The sequence below is a fragment of the Grammomys surdaster genome, unplaced genomic scaffold (genome assembly GCF_004785775.1).
Source record: "Grammomys surdaster isolate TR1022 unplaced genomic scaffold, NIH_TR_1.0 323, whole genome shotgun sequence".
Classification (NCBI taxonomy): domain Eukaryota; kingdom Metazoa; phylum Chordata; class Mammalia; order Rodentia; family Muridae; genus Grammomys; species Grammomys surdaster.
The window spans coordinates 751,409-757,596 of NW_021604742.1; the positions used below are offsets into that span (position 1 = coordinate 751,409).

Here is a 6,188-nt window from a genome sequence, read left to right on the forward strand (position 1 = left end):
CTGTGATGGTTGGTATGTGCTTGGCTCATGAAGTGGCTCTATTAGAAGGTAACTCTTTTGGAATAGGTATGACCTTGTTGAAGTAGGTGTGTCACTGTGGGCATGGGCTTTCAGACCCTTTTTCTAGCTGCCTGGAAGCCAGTATTCTGTTAGCAGGCTTCAGATGACGATATAGAACTCTCAGCTCCTCCTGAACCATGCCTGCCTGAATGCTGCCATGTTCCTGCCTTGATGATAATGAACTGAACTTATGAACCAGTAACTAGCCATTATCCTTATAAGTATTGCCTTGGTAATGGTATCTGTTCACAGTAGAAAAAAACTAAGAAAATATCCATGGGAGAATGCCCGTTCTCTGAAAGAAGGAGGTAACTGGAAGAGTAGAGATAAAAGAGTGGGACTGAGAGGAGAGAAAGCAAGGACAGCTTTCATCAGAATTAAAGTAAGCCAATTAATTCATTAAAAATATAAAAATATGAGTATTAATTAAAATATTCTATTAAATGAGTGTCTACATGAACACTTGACTATATTTAATGACTGAAAAACCATTTAAGAATAAATATCTACATCTAAAATCAAAGACAATTTTAAGTAACATGTAGCTTCACCATGAATTACTTTTTGTAAAAGAGAAATCACCTGGTGACTTCCTTCACATACTTTCTTGAGAGAAGAAAATTCAAGTAGCATAAAATTACAAAACACTACACAAACAATCTCTTAGTTAACCAGAGATAAAACTATTTGAGCAAAGGGCAGCATATCAAGTTCCCCAATACATTGTGAGAAATGACAACAGAGTCTTTGATGTCTTATATCTGCTATGAGAACTGCTTTCTGCCCAAGTCCAACTCCATGGAATGCTATATCAGTTAGACATGTGCCCATAAAAACCATCCCTGCCCTGAACCTGCAGCTCTGATTAAGGAACCCAGCCCTAGATTCCCAGTTCTTCCCATTCAGTGATCAGCACTGAACACAGACCACTCACTATGAACTTTGGGCTCAGCTTGGATTTCTTTGTCCTTGTTTTAAAGGGTAATTTATAGAGATGAGATTCTGTCTGTTCTGTGCACATGTGAAAAAAATTGTTTTGTGTGTTTGTTTTCCTAGTGACAGTTTTCTGGCCAACGTTCTCTGTTTTTAGGTGTCCAGTGTGAATACAGTTGGTGAAGTCTTGGGGAGGCTTAGTGCAGTTTAGAAGGTACCTGAAACTCTCCTATTCAGAATCTGAATGCACTTTCACTGACTACTGGATGATCTTGGTCTACCAGACTCCAGAGAAGGGGCTGAACTGGGTCACATCCATAAATTGGGATGGTGGTAGCACCTACTATCCAGATACCATGAAGGGCTGATTCACCATCTCCAGAGACAATACACAGAATACTCTGTACCTGCAAATGTGTAGTCTGAGGTCTGAGGACAAGGCCATGGCAAAACATTACTGTGCAAAAGACCCAGTGAGTGAATGCTACTGTGAGCTCAAACACAAACCTCATGCATGACACTCCCGACCAGCAGGGAGTGTGGAGAGCTCACAGAACTCTAAGATACAGTGAATTATAGCCTGTTTTGAAAGATTTGGCTGATGTGTTTCCAAGGCAAGAAGCCCAAGGTCCCATGCCTGGGACCTGAGAACTGTAACTGGCATCATGGGAAAGTCACGCCTTTTCACCTCACAGCCTTTTTAGGATACAGGGCTGGCATGACCCACATCATCTGGGAAGATGTCAGGCCAGGATCTAAGGGGAACAAGAAAGAAGTCTTGGAGGCTATGACCATTGTGGAAATCCCACCCATGGTGGTTATGGGCATTGTGGGACGTGTAGAAACCCCTTGAGTCCTCTGGACCTTCAAATATGTATTTATGTATTTGCTGAGCCTATCTGTGATGAGTGTAAAAGGTATTTCTATAAGAATAGGCACAAATCTAAGAAGGCTTTTACCAAGTACTGCAAGAAATGGCAGGATGCCACAGGCAAGAAATAGCTGAAGAAAGACATCAACAGCATGAAGAAATATGGCCAGGTCATGCACATAAATGTCCACACTCAGATTTGTCTGCTTTCTGTGTGCCAGAAGGCACACTTGATGGAGATCCAGGTGAGTGGGGCACTGTGGCTGAGAAGCAGCAAGACTGGGCCTGAGAGAGACTGGAGCAGCAGGTGCCTGTAAACCAAGTGTTTTGGGCAGGATGAGATGATTGACTCATCAGTGTGACAAAAGGAAAAGGGTACAAAGAGGTGACTAGTCATTGGCATACAAAGAAACTGCCCCAAAAGACCCATTGAGGTTTGCACAAAGCTGACTGTGTTGGAGCCTGACACCCTGCACGAGTAGCCTTCTCTGTGGCTTGAGCTGGGCAGAAAGACTACCATCACCGAACAGAGTTTAACGAGAAGATTTACAAGATTGGTAAAGGCTACCTCATCAAGGATTGTTAACTGATCAAGAACAATGCATCTACTGACTATGACCTGTCTGACAAGAGCATCAACCCACTGGGTGGCTTTGTTCCTTATGGGGAGGTGACCAATGACTTCATTGGGCTCAAAAGCTATGTGGGGAATTGGGCTCAAAAGCTATGTGGGGATAACCAAGAAGCAAGTACTTACTCTTTGTAAATCCTTCCTGGTCAAGACCAAAAGTCAGGCTCTGGAGAAGATTTACCTGAAGTTCCTTAACATCACCTCCAAGTTTGGCCAACGTTGTTTCGAGATCAAGAAGGAGAAGAAAGCATTCATGGGACCACTCAAGAAAGATTGCATTGCCAAGGAGGAAGGTGCTTGATTCCAGAATTACACTGCACAGGTGGTGGGGGGCTCATCAAAATGTTTCCAGTTAAAAAAAGAAAGAAAGAAAGAAAGAAAGAAAGAAAGAGAGAGAGAGAGAGAGAGAGAGAGAGAGAGAGAGAGAGAGAGAGAAGGACTTGGAGGATTGTGTTGGGATTTTGATGGGGATTGCGTTAAATCTGTAGATTGCTTTTGGTAGGATGGTCATTTTGCAATGTTGATTCTGCCAATCAATAAGCAAAGGATATCTCTCCATTTGCTGAAATCTTCGATTTCTTTCTTGAGTGACTTGAAGTTACTGTCATATAGATCTTTCACATGCTTGGTTAGTGTTACCCCAAGATATTTTATATTATTTGTGACTACTTTGAAAGGTGTTATTTCCCTCATTTATTTCTCAGCCCATTTATCATTTGAATAAAAGAAGGCTACTGATTTATTTGAGTTAATTTTTACATCCAGCCACTTTGCTGAAGTTGTTATCAGCTGTAGACATTCTATTGTAGAATTTGGTTCACTTATGCATACTATCATCTCATCTGCAACTAGTTATACCTTGACTTCTCTTTGCCAGTTTTTATCCCCTTGATCTCCTTTTGTTGTCTTATTGCTCTAGAGAGAACTTCTAGTCCTGTATTGAATGGATATAGGGAGTGTGGGCATCCTTGTCTTGTTCCTGATTTTAGTAGGATTGCTTCAAATATCTCTCCATTTAATTCGATATTGGCTGTTGGTTTGCTATAAATTGATCATATTATGTTTATGTATGAGCCTTGGATTCCTGATCGCTCCAATACTTTTATCAGGAAGAGGTGTTGTATTTCGTCAAATGCATTTTCAGCATCTAAGGAGATGATCATGTGATTTTTTTCATGTGAGTTTGTTTACATAGTGTATTATGTAAATGGATTTTTTTTTATATTGAACCAACCTTACTTTCCTGGAATGAAGCATACTTAATCCTGGTGAATGATGGTTTTCATGTGGTTTTGGATTCTCTTAGTGAGAATTTTATTGAGTATTTTTGCATCAGTGTTCATAAGCAAAATTGGGACAAAGTTTTCTCTCTTTGTTTTTTTTCTTGGTTCCTTGTGTGGCTTAGGTATCAGAGAAATTTAGCTTCATAGAATGAATTAGATAGTGTTCCTTATGTTTCTATTTTATGGAATAGTTTGAACAATGTTGGAAATAGGTCTTCTTTGAAGATCTGATAGAATTCTGCACTACAGCCATCTGATCCTGGGCTTTTGTTTTGTTTGGGAGAGTTTTAATGACTTCTTTAATTTCCTTAGAGGATATGGGCCTGTTTAGATAGTTTACCTGCTCTTGATTTAACTTTGATATGTGGAATCTGTCTAGAAAGTCATCCATTTTTTCTAGAGTTTCCAGTTTTATTGAGTATAGGCTTTTGAAGTAGGATCTGATGAGTTTTTGTATTTCCTCCATTTCTGTTGCTATGTCTCCCTTTTCATTACTGATTTTGTTAATTTGGATTCTGCTTTGGGGCCTTTAAGTTTGTCTGGCTAAGGGTTTATCCAATCTTGTTGATTCTCTCAAAGAACCATCTTGTGGTTTTGTTGATTCTTTGTTTTGATTTGGTAGATTTGGGCCCTGAGTTTGATTATTTCCTGCCATCTACTCCTCTTGAGGATATTTCCTTCCTTTTTTTCTAGACCTCTTAGGTGTGCTGCTGAGTTGCTAGAGAAAGATTTCTCCAATTTATTTACCTGGGCACATGTAGTGTTATCAATGTTCCTCTTAGCACTGCTTCCTTTGTGTTCCATAAGTTTGGGTATGTTGTGTCCTCATTTTTATTGATTTCTAGGAATTCTTTAATTTCTTTCTTATTTCTTTCCTGGCCAATTCCTAAATTAAACTGGAAAGGCCAAAACAGGGGGAAAAAAGAGAAAAAAATAACAAAACAAAACCCCCACAAAAACAGAATAGTGAAAACAATTCTAAATAATAAAAGAACATCTGAGGGATTCCCCATCCCTGACCTCAAGTTATAACTCAGAGCAATAGTGATAAAAATGCATGGTATTCATTGACAAGAACATCAAACAGCTAGAGATTGACATCACTAATCTGATGAAATCCCTTGTTTTGCTGTCTGAAGAGACCTCCAAAAATTGCAAAGATCCTTATTGGACTTGATTTACTCTATTATAATAGAATAGGCTGTGTACAGCTCTTGACTGTATACAGCCCTTAAAGAAGAATATTGCCTTTACATAGACAAGACAGGGATCGTTAGAGAGAGCATGAAAAAGGTCAGAGAAGTCCCTGAAAAAAGTCAGAGAGAGAAAGAGAAAGATGAGTGCTGGTACAAGAATTGGTTTTCAGCCTCTCCAGGGTTGTCAATGCTACCTCCTCTCATCTTGGAACCATTATTTGGGTTCTTTTTGCGTATTTATTCTGGTCCCTGGGCCTAAAATCGGCTGATTAACTCTGTGAAACAACAGAAAAATAATTTAGTAGCAAAACCTATTCAGATACATTATCATAAGTTAGCTATAGAGGACCACGAGACTCAAGATGAGGTTGTTACTTTATCCAGGGTGTTTCCAAAACCCATTTCCACCCAACTTAAAAGAGGGGACTTCTGTCCCTAGACCAAGTGAGAGGGGCCATTCAGAATCCCCTCTGATGGGTGACCTGAATTCTTGCTTAGGCTGCAAGGCTAAGCACTGCAAGGGAATACCAATTAAAGTTGAAAATATCTCTCTGGGTTCCCTGAGGGACAAGCCTGACTGCATAGGAGTTGATGTCAAAAGTATCCACTCTCCAGGAAAAAGACATCGGGATGAGTATGGCCCTCATGCCTCACTGGACAATGACAGGGGGACCAGAGCCACTAAAATGTCCCCTTCAATTACTGGAGGTCAGGCCTCTATCCCCGCAATCACAAGATTAGATTTGCCACAGCCCATCTATACTTAGAGAAGGGAGGAGATGTCAGGGGCATCCCTCCTTGCACACTGAAGGCCTAAAATCAGCCATAGGCCTAAAATCAGCAATAGGCCTGTCACACATGTATCCTAACAACAAGTCTTGGGTCTCTGTGGATAGACACTGAAACAGATGGCTATAAGCTATTGTAAACAGGCAGTTTTGTGACAATTTACAAGCCTGAGTAGTCATAGACCTTGTAAATATGTAGCCTTGGCAGATAATACCAACTTAGATAAGGACAAGTGAATCATAGGCAGGGTCATAGCGACCTGTCCCCTGAACCCTCACCCAGCCGATACCTCGTTCTGAAAGATATCTGTATTCCTCGTGAACACCCATGCTCCAGTGTCATCCCCTTCCCCACATCCTGCCTTTTTGTGATTATAACCCCTGTGTGAATGAGTATAAATTACAATTTGAAAAAATAAATAAATT

At 40.3% G+C, this 6,188-nt stretch overlaps 2 pseudogenes; both read left to right on the forward strand.

The window, feature by feature from the left end:
* Positions 1-995: 995 nt before the first annotated feature.
* LOC114629984 lies at positions 996-1,511 on the forward strand (annotated as a pseudogene).
* Positions 1,512-1,594: 83 nt separating this feature from the next.
* Positions 1,595-2,796, forward strand: LOC114629985 (annotated as a pseudogene).
* Positions 2,797-6,188: the final 3,392 nt, after the last annotated feature.